Source organism: Lissotriton vulgaris, chromosome 11, assembly GCF_964263255.1.
Source record: "Lissotriton vulgaris chromosome 11, aLisVul1.2, whole genome shotgun sequence".
In the NCBI taxonomy this organism is placed as follows: domain Eukaryota; kingdom Metazoa; phylum Chordata; class Amphibia; order Caudata; family Salamandridae; genus Lissotriton; species Lissotriton vulgaris.
This window is the reverse complement of record NC_141699.1, coordinates 160,605,026-160,617,937: the sequence shown is the minus strand read 5'-3', so window position 1 is coordinate 160,617,937 and position 12,912 is coordinate 160,605,026.

Genomic DNA, 12,912 nt, shown 5'->3' with positions numbered 1-12,912 from the left:
TTGTGCAGCAAGGAAGGCGCAAAGACACAGCAGAGAAAAAGTTAACACAGCAAGAACCACCATGACACACTGATTGGCCATACCAGGGCGAAGGTAGCTTGAATATTGAAAAAGAAAAACAAGTGCAGGATAGAGGAAACTAGACTTAGTAGTGTGGTTAAAACTGCACAGAGTGCAGGAGAAAACGTAAAGAGAAACATACACAAAAAATGTGGAAGAAACGCAAGCATAAGTAAAACATGAAGAGAAAGGCATCAAATCTCCACACGTCTTTAAATAAGACCCATATATATAGCTAGAGAAAGCTTAGTGTGGATAATGACGCACTTAAAAAGGAACTTGACCCTTTTTTTTTTTAAAAGAGACCCACACGTCTTATAATAAGACCCAAATAAATATATATAGCTAAAAAGCTTAGTGTGGATAATAGTACTGAAGAACTGAAGAATGCATTTGCATTTTTAAAGAGACCACACGTCTTAAAGTAAGACCCATATACATATAGCTTAAAAGCTTAGTGTGGTTTACAGTGTACAGAAGAAGGAACCACACGTCTTTAAAATAAGACCCATATAAATAACTTAAAAACTTGGTGTGGTGGAATGCATTTGCATTCTTCCTTTCAAAACATTAGAATTTTTTTAAAATACTTCCTCAAAAGAGACTGCATTTGAACCTTTCCTCTCTTTCTTTAAACAGTAGAATGCATTAGCCTACTTTAAAACATCAAAAATATTTGAAAAACTACCACCTGAAATATATATATATATATATGTAGGTGAACATATATATATAAATATTTTTATAAAAAAAAAAAAGAAATCACACCGTAAAAACCAATTTACTGTGGGGTAGGTGAAGGATGGAAACTAGGTATGACTGTAAAATCATTTCATTTCTAGACATGCCCGTATACAAATCATGTAAAGCTTATACTAAAATACTCATTCTGAAATCACTGCAAAATTCAAATAATTAAATACTTATAATTAATGTAACTATAAGGATAAAGCAACTGTAGAAATATAGCAGAGAAAGGTGATATCATCTGCGTAAAATAAAACTTCTGCTAAGAGAAACAGAGATAACACTCTACGGAACTTTCAACGGAGCTGAGTTTCATGTAGAGCAGTAAAATTCAGTTGTAGAAAATCTGCATTATCAATTCATTATTTGCGTGAAGTGATGGAAACTACCCAGTAGGTGGCACTGTTAGGCAGCAATAATGTAAGTTCCCACAGAAAACAGCATAAGGGAAATCCGTGTATGATGTCAGCCAGAGAAACAGTACCTGCAGATAGTAAAAATAAAACGTTCCAAGGTCCCTGAAACGAGTCGATGAATCGGAAGAAGCCACAACTATGAGTAAGTGAAAGTCGACTTCACGAATCTTTCCAAAAACCAAAAATAAAGCGATTGGCACAAAACATAGTTTGTAGGGAATTACGATTGGAAAACACACATTAAAAATGGCGGTACGTCTTTTACGTTGAACCGGGTGGCTCATGGCTGTACGATGCTCCTCAAATCGCTGAATAGCTGTAGTGACGCTGTAAAACGTCACAGTGGGAAGCCAAGTAAAGAAAGGTAGATGCATGAAGGTGCCTCGCGCTGGATTTGAAGCTTCAAATCTATAACGGTAAGAGCGCGAGCAGGAACCATATGCTCGAGACTTTTAATATTAATAAAGTTTAAAGTACGTTGAAAAATGAACAACAAAAATGCTCACGTGAAACGTTTGATACACTGCTGATGAGGTGACTGAAACAGAAAACAAACTCTTGTATTCCCGTCAGGGTGACCTGTTCAAATTTTCTTTCTTCACATTTTCTTTCTCCGATCTCCCTCTCTGACTCTACCGTCTCAAATCAGCTGTTAAAACCCTTTTTCTACGGTAATCACAGGCAGCAGTCAAAACAAACAGATGGTAAAACTAAGCAGCGGCTGAATATGATGCAGGAAGATGAGCATTACGAGAAAGGCGCTTTAAAATTGCGGGTGATCGGACTCGTAGGAATTTGCATGCAGAGAAACCACTTGTGCGCCCCTTAAGGTTTGAATTTGCCGATTTTGAAAATCTTCCTCACTTGATAAATTCTTTAGTTGACAAAGGGAGCGCTGCTTCAAATTATGTCCCTTTTTTAAAGTTGTATAATCTTTTAAATTTAAATAAATAACTGGCACTTACTTCTAGGGCGACCGGTGAGGTCACTAGTGGGGTTCTCGGTGCCAGTACGCATGAAATGCTTTGTTGAAGGTTTCCTTTTCAGTTTGGATCCTTTTCTTAAAGTTTCACTTTTCGTTCCGTTTCGTTTTTTTTAAAAAAAATGTCTTTTAAATTTGCACGGAGGTCCGTTTCTGAAGCGTCGCCAAATGTAAAGAATAGATAATCCAGGAAGCCGAGGTCGTATGTTGAAAGTAGATCTTTATTTTAGTTTAGTATATAAATTAGAGAACCCCACCAGGAGCAGTATGACATCTGCTCAGCCCGAACATCAACTGATATTCAACACACCATTCGAACATTCATGCAATCAACATTCATACACATGCGCACAGGCTGAGCAGCACTCTACAGCACCCTGTGGACGGCACCCCAAGGTGCCTGCCACCGGGTGCTGGGATCAACGTAGGGGCAGCTTAGGTGCCCCGCAGGCCGCCATCTGGCGGCCTCACACCCTTGGGGGCCCTGCTGGGGGCCCCCAGAGACAGCTTCCGACTGCCTTTTTGTGCCGGTCCCTTTTCATGCCGGACAGACCGACACGAAAAGGAAGTGAAAAGCTGCCATTGTACTCCCTCGATTGTAAAGAGGCGACCGGGGGAGTGCTGGAGGATTTCTGGATGGCAGACAGGCTCTCCGAGCCCAACGTAGGCCATCCGGAAATCCGAGTCGGATTCCATGCCGACGGAGCCCATCGGAATGGCTCGGCCGAATGGAATCCAGCCGGCAATGATAGATTCTGTCGGAAGGGCTCCGACCATGGTTCGGAGCCCTTCCAACCCGAATCGGAAATGGCCTACGGGCTGAGATGACTTCAGCCCTGGCCTGCAATACTTGGGGGTCCTCAGAGACCGCCCACTAATGACGCGAAGTGCCTCTGCTTGTCTCCTCTCGTTCTCTTCCTATTGGTTCCACCTCTCCCAGCACAAGTGATGCTGGAAGACAGGAAGTGAAAACTGCACTGAAAAAATCTTGGAGACTGTACACTTCTGAAGATGTGACAGTCCCCTCCTAACAGAGCAACAGCACGTGTGCCTATTCAGAGCACAGGGACGCTATCCAGCCATGCACTACCACCACGGATCTCAGGCACCAGAGCAGCAGAATTACCAGGTAAGGAGGAAGACCGCCTTGAGGCTGACGACAATAGTAACGTTTTATCCATGGTGCTCGCATGATTTAATAATGTAAGCAACACAGAGAACATGTTACTAATGTCATTAGCCGACAACGTTTTAGCATTAATTTATGGTCTCCCTCACCCTCATTTGATGAGAACCTATATCTGTGCACCCTGCCCCATCATTTAAAAAGCCAATCCCCTGAAAAGACCATTCATGAGAGTGGAAGTTCTTCTTTGGTCTCTTGTTATATTGAAATGCCCTTTAACTTGCAGTGACAACAGAGACAATTTTAAAAGGCGCATGAAAGTTTCTCATCTGTCAAAATGCTTTTTATTGGTGAACATGTTACAGCATGGCTCTAAAAGTAATTACCATCCAGAAGCCTTTCACCTATTTTTGGAAAATGGTTTGATAGTGCCAATTCTGCTTTCTTTAAGGTTATTAATAGTCTTTTTATATTGTCACACACAAATTTACATACACTGTTGAGTGCATACACACACAAACACACATCATCATCAGAAGTGTGAGGCCACAAGGAACAAGGAACCTGAAAATCATTGCACTCAGAGCCCAATTACAAAAATAAATAAATATATATATCGTGGGACCGGCGGAGAGGCGCCTGAGTGATTGGTGCAACTGACAGAATTGGGAATGCCAACCTGTTGTATCTTGACTCTGATGTCATTCTAGCATTGCCAATGGAATCTTGGTGCAATGACATAACATGGAATGTTGGGAGTGAAATACTCACAGTTGGCTGGGATGAGCAGCATGCTGGCTGCTCCTGGTGGGGTCTAGTTCTGGTCTTCTTGTGATCTTGTAACTATCCCTAATGAACCACCTCTAAATGTGTGGACTTGATCACTACAATTTTTGGCGACGATCCTGAAACTAACCTGTGTCTGTCATCTCATCAAACCTCATTTTATCAAACCTCAAGCAACATCAAGGTACAGATCAACTCAAGTTAATCTAAGGCAACTGGCATCCTTGACTCCACGAGTGACCTCTGCATCGGTCACCCACAGCAGTCTCCCAGTTGTTCCTGTGTGTCTGGGGAAGTCCTACTTCACGGGCTTCTCTTTCAGGTTTGGGCGTCTACTTCCCAGCTTCTCTACATATCTCTGCTGTGCCTTCTGTGAGGGTAAGCCGGTCATTCAACAACATCTGTCTTCAGTGCCACACATCGTTGTCTACACTGTCTGGTCAAGAAGGGTGCTGTTTCATGTGTGCGCTAGTCAAACGTTGAAGGAAACTGTCTTTCTCACTTAAAGTGTCCTTCACTGTTCTACATTTCTGTGCTTTCTATAGCTGCTGCGCCTTCAAGTTGGCACAGTGTCTCCCTTATGTGGAATTTAATAGCCTACCCCGAACATATTGTATAGCCTGTCGTGTTCAAGTGTGTTGGAGAGGAACCAAGAGTGCTGGGTAGGCAGTGACTGCCAGACCATTGTTCAGTCTACTACAGAAACTTATGTTGTCTTGGTGCCCAAATATAAACAGAGTTCATGGAGTTCAATTGTTTTATTGAATGTCAGCGCCACATTGGATGTTAAAAGTAGCACTTACTTGTGAGGAACAAGAAGTGTGTATCACCGCACTACATCTACATAGGCTGGTGGTGCGTTCTGGCAAGCATCATAGAGGAGGTGTGTTTTTTTTTTCTTTCCAGCGAGCACTTCATGAATCTGTGCTCGTGGAAGTGTTTTGAGCGGTGCCAGTGACAAGACACATGTTTTAAGAGACTCTTAGCGACTTCTGCACCCTCCTACTATGGCTCTACTGGGAAACATCCTTTACAACGCAACTTTTACCACGCAGAGCCTTTACAACGCAACTTTTACAACGCAAACCATTACAACGCATTGCGCTGGGGAGCGCTATAGGATAGGGAATAGGTTTAATTTACTATCCAACACCTTCCCTACTATCCACGGGGACTGGAGTTGGAATAGTAAATTAAGCTATTCACTATCCAGCGCCCCAAAGCACTATGCGTTGTAAAGGCATGCGTTGTAAAAACGGCGTTGTAAAGGCATGCGTGGTAAAAGCATGCATTGTAACATCATACATCCGGCTCTACTAATAGTTTACTCCAGAACCTGCTGTGTTTTCTGTTTCTGGTCGTGCCGGCTGCTACATGAGTCATTTTGAGTACTCTTTTTTCATGCTTTGGCTGGATGCGGGATTTGTACAATGAAGTGTCATTTGGGTGTTTCATTTACGGTGGTGGAGAGCATATTTAAAGGACTACCATCCATTGAGGCTGCTTTTGTACCCAAACTGGCTCTGCTGGAAAAGCTGAACCCCGATGTCTGAGGTGAGACAGTTTGTTGGTTGGCCGTTTGCCATGCTGCGCGCAACCTTTGAATGTTTGAATGTGCGCTGTAAGCTCATTGAAGGCATCGGTACGCGCTCCTTACCTCTTCATGTGGGACAGCTGGGGAGTCTTCTGTGACGATATCCTTCTTCGTGTCACAGTCAGTCAGCTGCTGCACAACGTTGGGCTGCACGCTTGTTCCGCTAGTCACCTGGCACGGCAGTGATAACGTGACGTCATCTTGTACTTGGTAGTAGCATAGGAGCACATCTCATACTGTTCTGTGTATCTACGATACTGCTCGTTGTTGCCAACCGAATTCTCTTCTCTCGCAACACCTGTTCAAAAAAGTTTACAGCTTACAAGTGATGATCTATGACGTCGTGTGATCAAAGTGAAGTCTTCAACTTTCATGTTGATTTTGGAGGTACTGTTTTGAGTTTAAATTATCTTGTCCTTGGTACAGCCCCTGAGGTGCTTCACATGCTGGTTTCTTCAGCCAACTCGAGTGAGACTTCGCTCACTGGTGGCATTATAAGACTTTCAGTTGTTCATGATGGCACTCGCTTACTATTTTGCTTGTTCCTGATGGGCTCAAGACCTCGGGTGAGAGATCGCTCACCGGCGTGGATCCATTCAGTACACTAATAGAATAACGTGTTTTGCATTTCCAATGACATTTTTTTGCACATTTATAACTGTTTCTTTTAAGGGTGTCCATCCATAACACAATGGTTGGCCCTACACGGTGTGTTGGGTTTGCATTTGTACTGTTCTCTCACAATCCCTTAAACAAGGGTTGGGTTGGGTTTCCTATTGGTTTAGGGGAGCTAGGTATACACCATGTTGGTACACGCTATCATGGTGCACACTGTTAAGAGTCCATGCACGCTATATGTTTTCCTACACAGGAATTGCAGTGGGTATCAGTCCCATCTGCTCATCGTACATTAGTACACGTCTAACATGTGCATAACTTTATTCTGTCTTCCTCCTGGAAGCTATGCAAGGGTTTTAGTCCTTTTCGCATTATTATATGGGTCCCTATCCATATATGTTTTCTGACATCACTCACATAATTATATGGGTCCCTATCCATATCTGTTTTCTGACATCACTCACATTATTATATGGGTCTCTATCCTTATCTGTATGTCTACATCACTCAACCTCAACTATGTCAATTTTACAAGGACTATGCTTTCTATGGGTGTTAGTCCCACCTGTTACTGTTATAATCCCTTATCTTTTAAGGGTTTGCTTTCAGGTTATAGTCCTCCCGAACCTCACACAGTTATGTTTTCATTTTATTGAACTTTCTATTATTAATATGCACTGTTGTCGTTACACTATATTTTGTTATTATGAATTGATGATTGTGAGGATTATCCTTTTACTTTTCCTCATCTTCCTTGTTTTCTTTCTTCTTTTTTGTTCTTTTTGTGATGTTTTCTCCTGGTGCCTCGTGTGGATTCTTAGCTTTCCTCAGCATTCTTCCGTGTTTTCTTTCTGTGTGTTTTCCATATCCTGTAGTCCTGAGTTTTGTTGGTTCCTTCCTCTTCTGCCATCTTACATTCCTGTTCTGGCCAGTGGGTATATTTTGGAGCAGTTATTTGTGTTTATTTTTCTCCTTTTCTCTGTTATTTCGTTCTTTTTCTTTTGTGTACGGAAGGGAAGAAGGTTCTTATATCTTTGTTTGCCTCTCTTCTTTGCTTCTCTTATGCTTCCCGGGTGCTCTCTTCAATGGTTTCATGTTTATTACATCTTCAGTTTTTTCGTGTTTCTTCATTGTTTTTTTATATATAGAGAAAGGGGCATATGTTGTATCTTGACTCTAATGTTATTCTAGCCCTGGCTGGGCTGAGCAGCTTGCTGGCTGCTCCTGGTGGGGTCTCGTTCTAGTCTTCTTGTGATCTTGTGATCTTGCAACTAAACTTAATAAACCACTCTGAACCACCTCTACCTGCGTGGACTTGATCACGGTATACACTCAAAATATCGAGTTTTTAATATCGATTTACATTAAAATTGATTAAAAAAATATAGAATAGACACAATATCGAACGGACAGAATATAGACAACAAAAATATAGAATGGACAGAATATAGACAACAAAAATATTGAATGGACCGAATATAGACAACAAAAATATCGAATTTGAGGTAAGTAAGTTAATATCAATTTTTTAAAGTGTTTTTATGTTACTATATGTGTGAAAAGTGTATATTTATTTTATAATTTATTTTAATTAATTAATTTTATGATTTTTTTATTTTTGCGTAATATAAATCAGTAGCGGGTTGTGGGTTTATAGGGGAATAGGGTGGAAAGTAATTTAATTATAATTAATTAAATATCTTAATTTATTTATTGGTATTCATTTTTAATTAATTGTTAATTAATTATTAATTGGTAATTAATTAAAATATAATTGGTAATGAATTTTAATTAATTGATTAATTGATAATTATGTTAATTATATTAATTTCTTTTCTGTAGCGGGTTGTGGGTTCATAGGGGAATAGGGTTGGAAGTAATGTAATTTTAATTGATTAAATATGTTAATTTATTTATTGATATTTATTTTGCATTAATTGTTAATTATTTATTAATTGGTAATTAATAAAAATATAATTAATAATTAATTTTAAGTAAATGATTAATTGATAATTATGTTAATTATATTAATTTATTTTCTGTAGCGGGTTGTGGGTTTATAGGGGAATAGGGTGGGAAGTAATTTAATTATAATTAATTAAATATGTTAATTTATTTATTGGTATTTATTTTGAATTAATTGTTAATTAATTATTAATTGGTAATTAATTAAAATATAATTGGTAATTAATTTTAATTAATTGATAATTATGTTAATTTTTTTATTTATTTTCTGTAGCCGGTTGTGGGTTTATAGGGGAATAGGGTGGGAAGTAATTTATTTATAATTAAATAAATATGTTAATTCATTTATTGGTATTTAATTTGAATTAATTGTTAATTAATTTTTAATTGGTAAGTAATTAAAACATAATTGGTAATTAATTTTAAATAAATTGATTAAATGAAAATTATGTTAATTTTATTAATTTCTTTTGAGTAGTGGGTTGTGGGTTTATAGGAGAATAGGGTGGGAAGTAATTTAATTATAAATAATTACATTTTTTAATTTATGTAATGTTTTTTGTTGTAAATTTTCATTATATTTTAATTGTTAATTAATTTATTGTTAATTGGTAAATAATTTGTATTAGTAGGTATTTCTTTTAAATAATTAATTTTTATTTGTATTTTTAATTGATTAATTAATATATTATTTAAAATTGTTAATTATTTTTTAAAAAAAGGTAATTGGTATTAATATTACATTTATTTTCATTCATGTATGAAGTATTTACTTTCCCTACTGTTGCACTCACTGGAATGGGAATAGTAATGTTATACCCCTAGGCTATCCAACGCTTTCCCTACTGTTGCACTCTCTGGAGTGGGAATAGTAATTTTTACCTCTATGCTATCCAACCCTTTCCCTACTGTTGAACTCACTGGAGTGGGAAAAGTAATTTTTACCCTCCCGCTATCCAACGCTTTCCCTAATGTTGCACTCATTGGAGTGGGAATAGTAATTTTAACCCCTATGCTATCCAATGCTTTCCCTACTTTGCACTCACTGGATTGGGAATAGTAATTTTTACCTCTATGCTATCCAACACTTTCCCTACTGTTGCACTCACTGGAGTGGGAATAGTAATGTTTACCCTCCCGCTATCAAACGCTTTCCGTACTGTTGCACTCACTAGAGTGGGAATAGTAATTTTTACTCTCCCTCTATCCAACGCTTTCTCTACTTTTGCACTCACTGGAGTGGGAATAGTAATTTTTACCTCTATGCTATCCAACCCTTTCCCTACTGTTGCACTCTCTGGAGTGGGAATAGTAAATGTTACCCTCCCGCTATCCAACGCTTTCCCTACTGTTGCACTCACTGGAGTGGCAATAGTAATTTTTACACCTACGCTATCCAACGCTTTCCCTACTGTTGCACTCACTGGAGTGGGATTAGTAATTTTTACCCTCCCGCTATCCAACGCTTTCCCTACTGTTGCACTCAATGGAGTGGGAGTAGTAATTGTTACCCTCCCGCTATCCAACGCTTTCCCTACTGTTGCACTCTCTGGAGTGGGAATAGTAATTTTTACCCTCCTGCTATCCAACGCTTTCCGTACTGTTGCACCCACTGGAGTGGGAATAGTAATTTTTATGCCTTCACTATCCAATGCTTTCCCTACTGTTGCAATCTCTGGAGTGGGAATAGTAATTTTTACCCCTACGCTATCCAATGCTTTCCCTACTGTTGCACTCTCTGGAGTGGGAATAGTAATTTTTACCCCTACGCTATCCAACGCTTTCCCTACTGTTGCACTCACTGGAGTGGGAATACTAATTTTTACCCCTTTGCTATCCAACGCTTTCCCTACTGTTGCACTGTCTGGAGTGGGAATATTATTTTTTACTGCTACGCTATTCAATGTTTTCTCTACTGTTGCACTTACTGGAGTGGTAATAGTAAATTTAACCCTCTCGCTATTGGTAAAAATATTGTATATTTTTTGTTAATATTATGTATATATATATATATATATATAGATATATATATATATATATATATTCATATATATATGTATATATATATATATATATATATATATATTCATATATATATGTATTAATTTTTTTTTACATTATTTATTTAATAATTTTAAGGTTATTTAAGTATTTTAAGTATGTTTAAGTTAATTACATTTATTATTACATTATTTTAAATTACTTTTAAGACATTTAAAAAATTCGATCTTTTCACTATCTATATTTTTTCAACGATATTTTTGATTCGATATTTTTGTACTTACCTGTTTGGAGATAGGGATTCGATATTATTGTATTCTATATTTTTTCCTCGATATTTTTGTAGTTCTATATTTGTGACATCGATATTATGTCAGTGATCCCAGAGAGCCCTCAAGGTCGAAGTGAAAGAAGGCAGTGGTGCACCCGCCAAACGCTGTCTCCCCCTCTCCCAACAGCAACTGCACCAACTACTCGCAAATAAGGGCCAGCAGATGTGGTAAGCAACCCAGTGTAAAATATATCAATGGGAAGACAAATCAAGCAAGATGCTGCACCGCATGTGTCAAATGGCGCAGTCGCCGACCCCATTGCTGTGTCTGTGCACTAAGCCTCGCGCAGTTGCTCAGGCATTCGCAACTTATTACTTAAGTCTATACGCAAAATGGGAAGTCCTGTCCCATGGCCAAATTAATGGGTTTTTAAGGGACATACCACCAAAATCGGTCTCTGATAGTATTCAGGAGCAACTTGACACGCCGATTACTGAAGAGGAACTCACTAAAGCCCTGTTGAGCCTACGCCCTGGCCGAGCTCTGGGAACCAACGGGTTCCTGAGTGAGTTCTTAAGACTACATATGCCCCAACTGAGCTCACACCTGCTAAAGGGACTTCAAGAAGCCTTTGAGTAACAGATGATGCCATTGGACTGGTGACATGCAGAAATTGTGATATTCCACAAGTCAGGGAACCTTCTTCATATTGCCCTGTCTCATTACTGAACTTTGAAGCTAAACTCTTAGGTAAGGTTCTTGCGGATCGCCTCCTCCCGCATATTTCTGACCTTGTTCACTTTGATCAGGATGACTTTATGTCGCAGCGATCAGGACATCACAACATCAGGCGAGTTCACAACGCCCTCGTAAAGGCGCCAGAACTCTTCCGACCCGCAGCTATTTAATAAGCTGGCAAAGATAAAGCTTTTGACTCACTCAGCTAGGATTATTAATTTCTCCACTTGCAAGCATTTAACTTTGGCCTGAGGCTCCTGCCATATATCCACCTTCTTTAACCAGACCTCTCCGCCTCAGTGCGTGTGGCCAGGGCGCTATCAGACCAATTCCCAATCCATTGGGGTACAAGGCAGGGGTGCCCGCTATCCTCCCTATTATTTTCACTGGCAGTCGAGCCATTAGCCGCATGGGTGAGGCGGGACCCCCTAGGGCATGAATTTGAATGGTCCAACGAGTTGTCAGACAGGATCGCACTGTATGCCGATGATGCTTTATTCTTTCTTATGGATCCAAGAGTTACTGGCCCACGAATCCTGCAAATACTTTGAGTATTCAGGGAGACCTACAGATTATGCACCATCCCATCGAAATCAGTACTGCTCCCGGTTTGTGGGCACCAGGGTAGAGGTACGTGGGTGGCCCATGAGACCCACGCAACAGGGGTTTCCAGTACCATAGTATATATATATCCCCAGCCTGACCCTCTCCTTGATGCACAACATTAACCCCCTATTTCCATGCATCCGATAGGAGGTGAATGCAGGGTCTCCCTTGTCCCTTATTTGGTTGGTCCGACATTTTCAAAACGGTCTAATTACCGTGACTGCTGTATTGGCTCTAGAACTTCCCCTATGATATCCCACAATCGTGGTTTAAACAGATTAATGTTTGTTTTATCTAAAATGGAGAAGGACTTTGCACACCTGGTGTGTAAATTAATCCTGTTTTGTTGAGGGTGGGTGGTGCTAATTGGTAAATCGGCCTGAGTGAGAGTACGAGTTCAATATTTGGGTTGCATTGCTCCCTGAGCGGAGGACATCTCATTACAGGAAAACCATTATACCACGGTAGAAGAAACAGTCGCTCCCATGCATTCTCTTCGAATAAACTAGAGTTTTAACCCGTATTTCGAAGAAAAACGACAGATTACATATTCAAACGCTTATAAGAAATAAACCCCTGATGAAGGGCATAGCCCAAAATGCATTGGGCATGAGAACTAATGTATGAATCAACAAAATAGAATGTCATATCACTGAAGAAAGCCCTATGACACAGATGACTAATCATGAATAAAAATTCATGTGAAAGAAACATTTGGAGAGTGATTACTTTATTGAAAATTCAAAAGAGTGCAATTGGAGATGTCCTCCCGCTCAGGGAGCAACGCAAACCAAATATTAAACAGATTAACGCAATTCTCAACCATTTCATGTGGGGGGGAGAGGCAGTCAGAGTTGCCCTTTGGACCTGTATACAATCTGCCTATTGTGGAGGAATCGCTGCAGCAGATATATACGCCTACTACTCTGCTTCCACCTACTTGACATAAACGAATTGTGGTACAGCGCGCACACAGTCCCGGCATTCTCAGTTGAGAGACA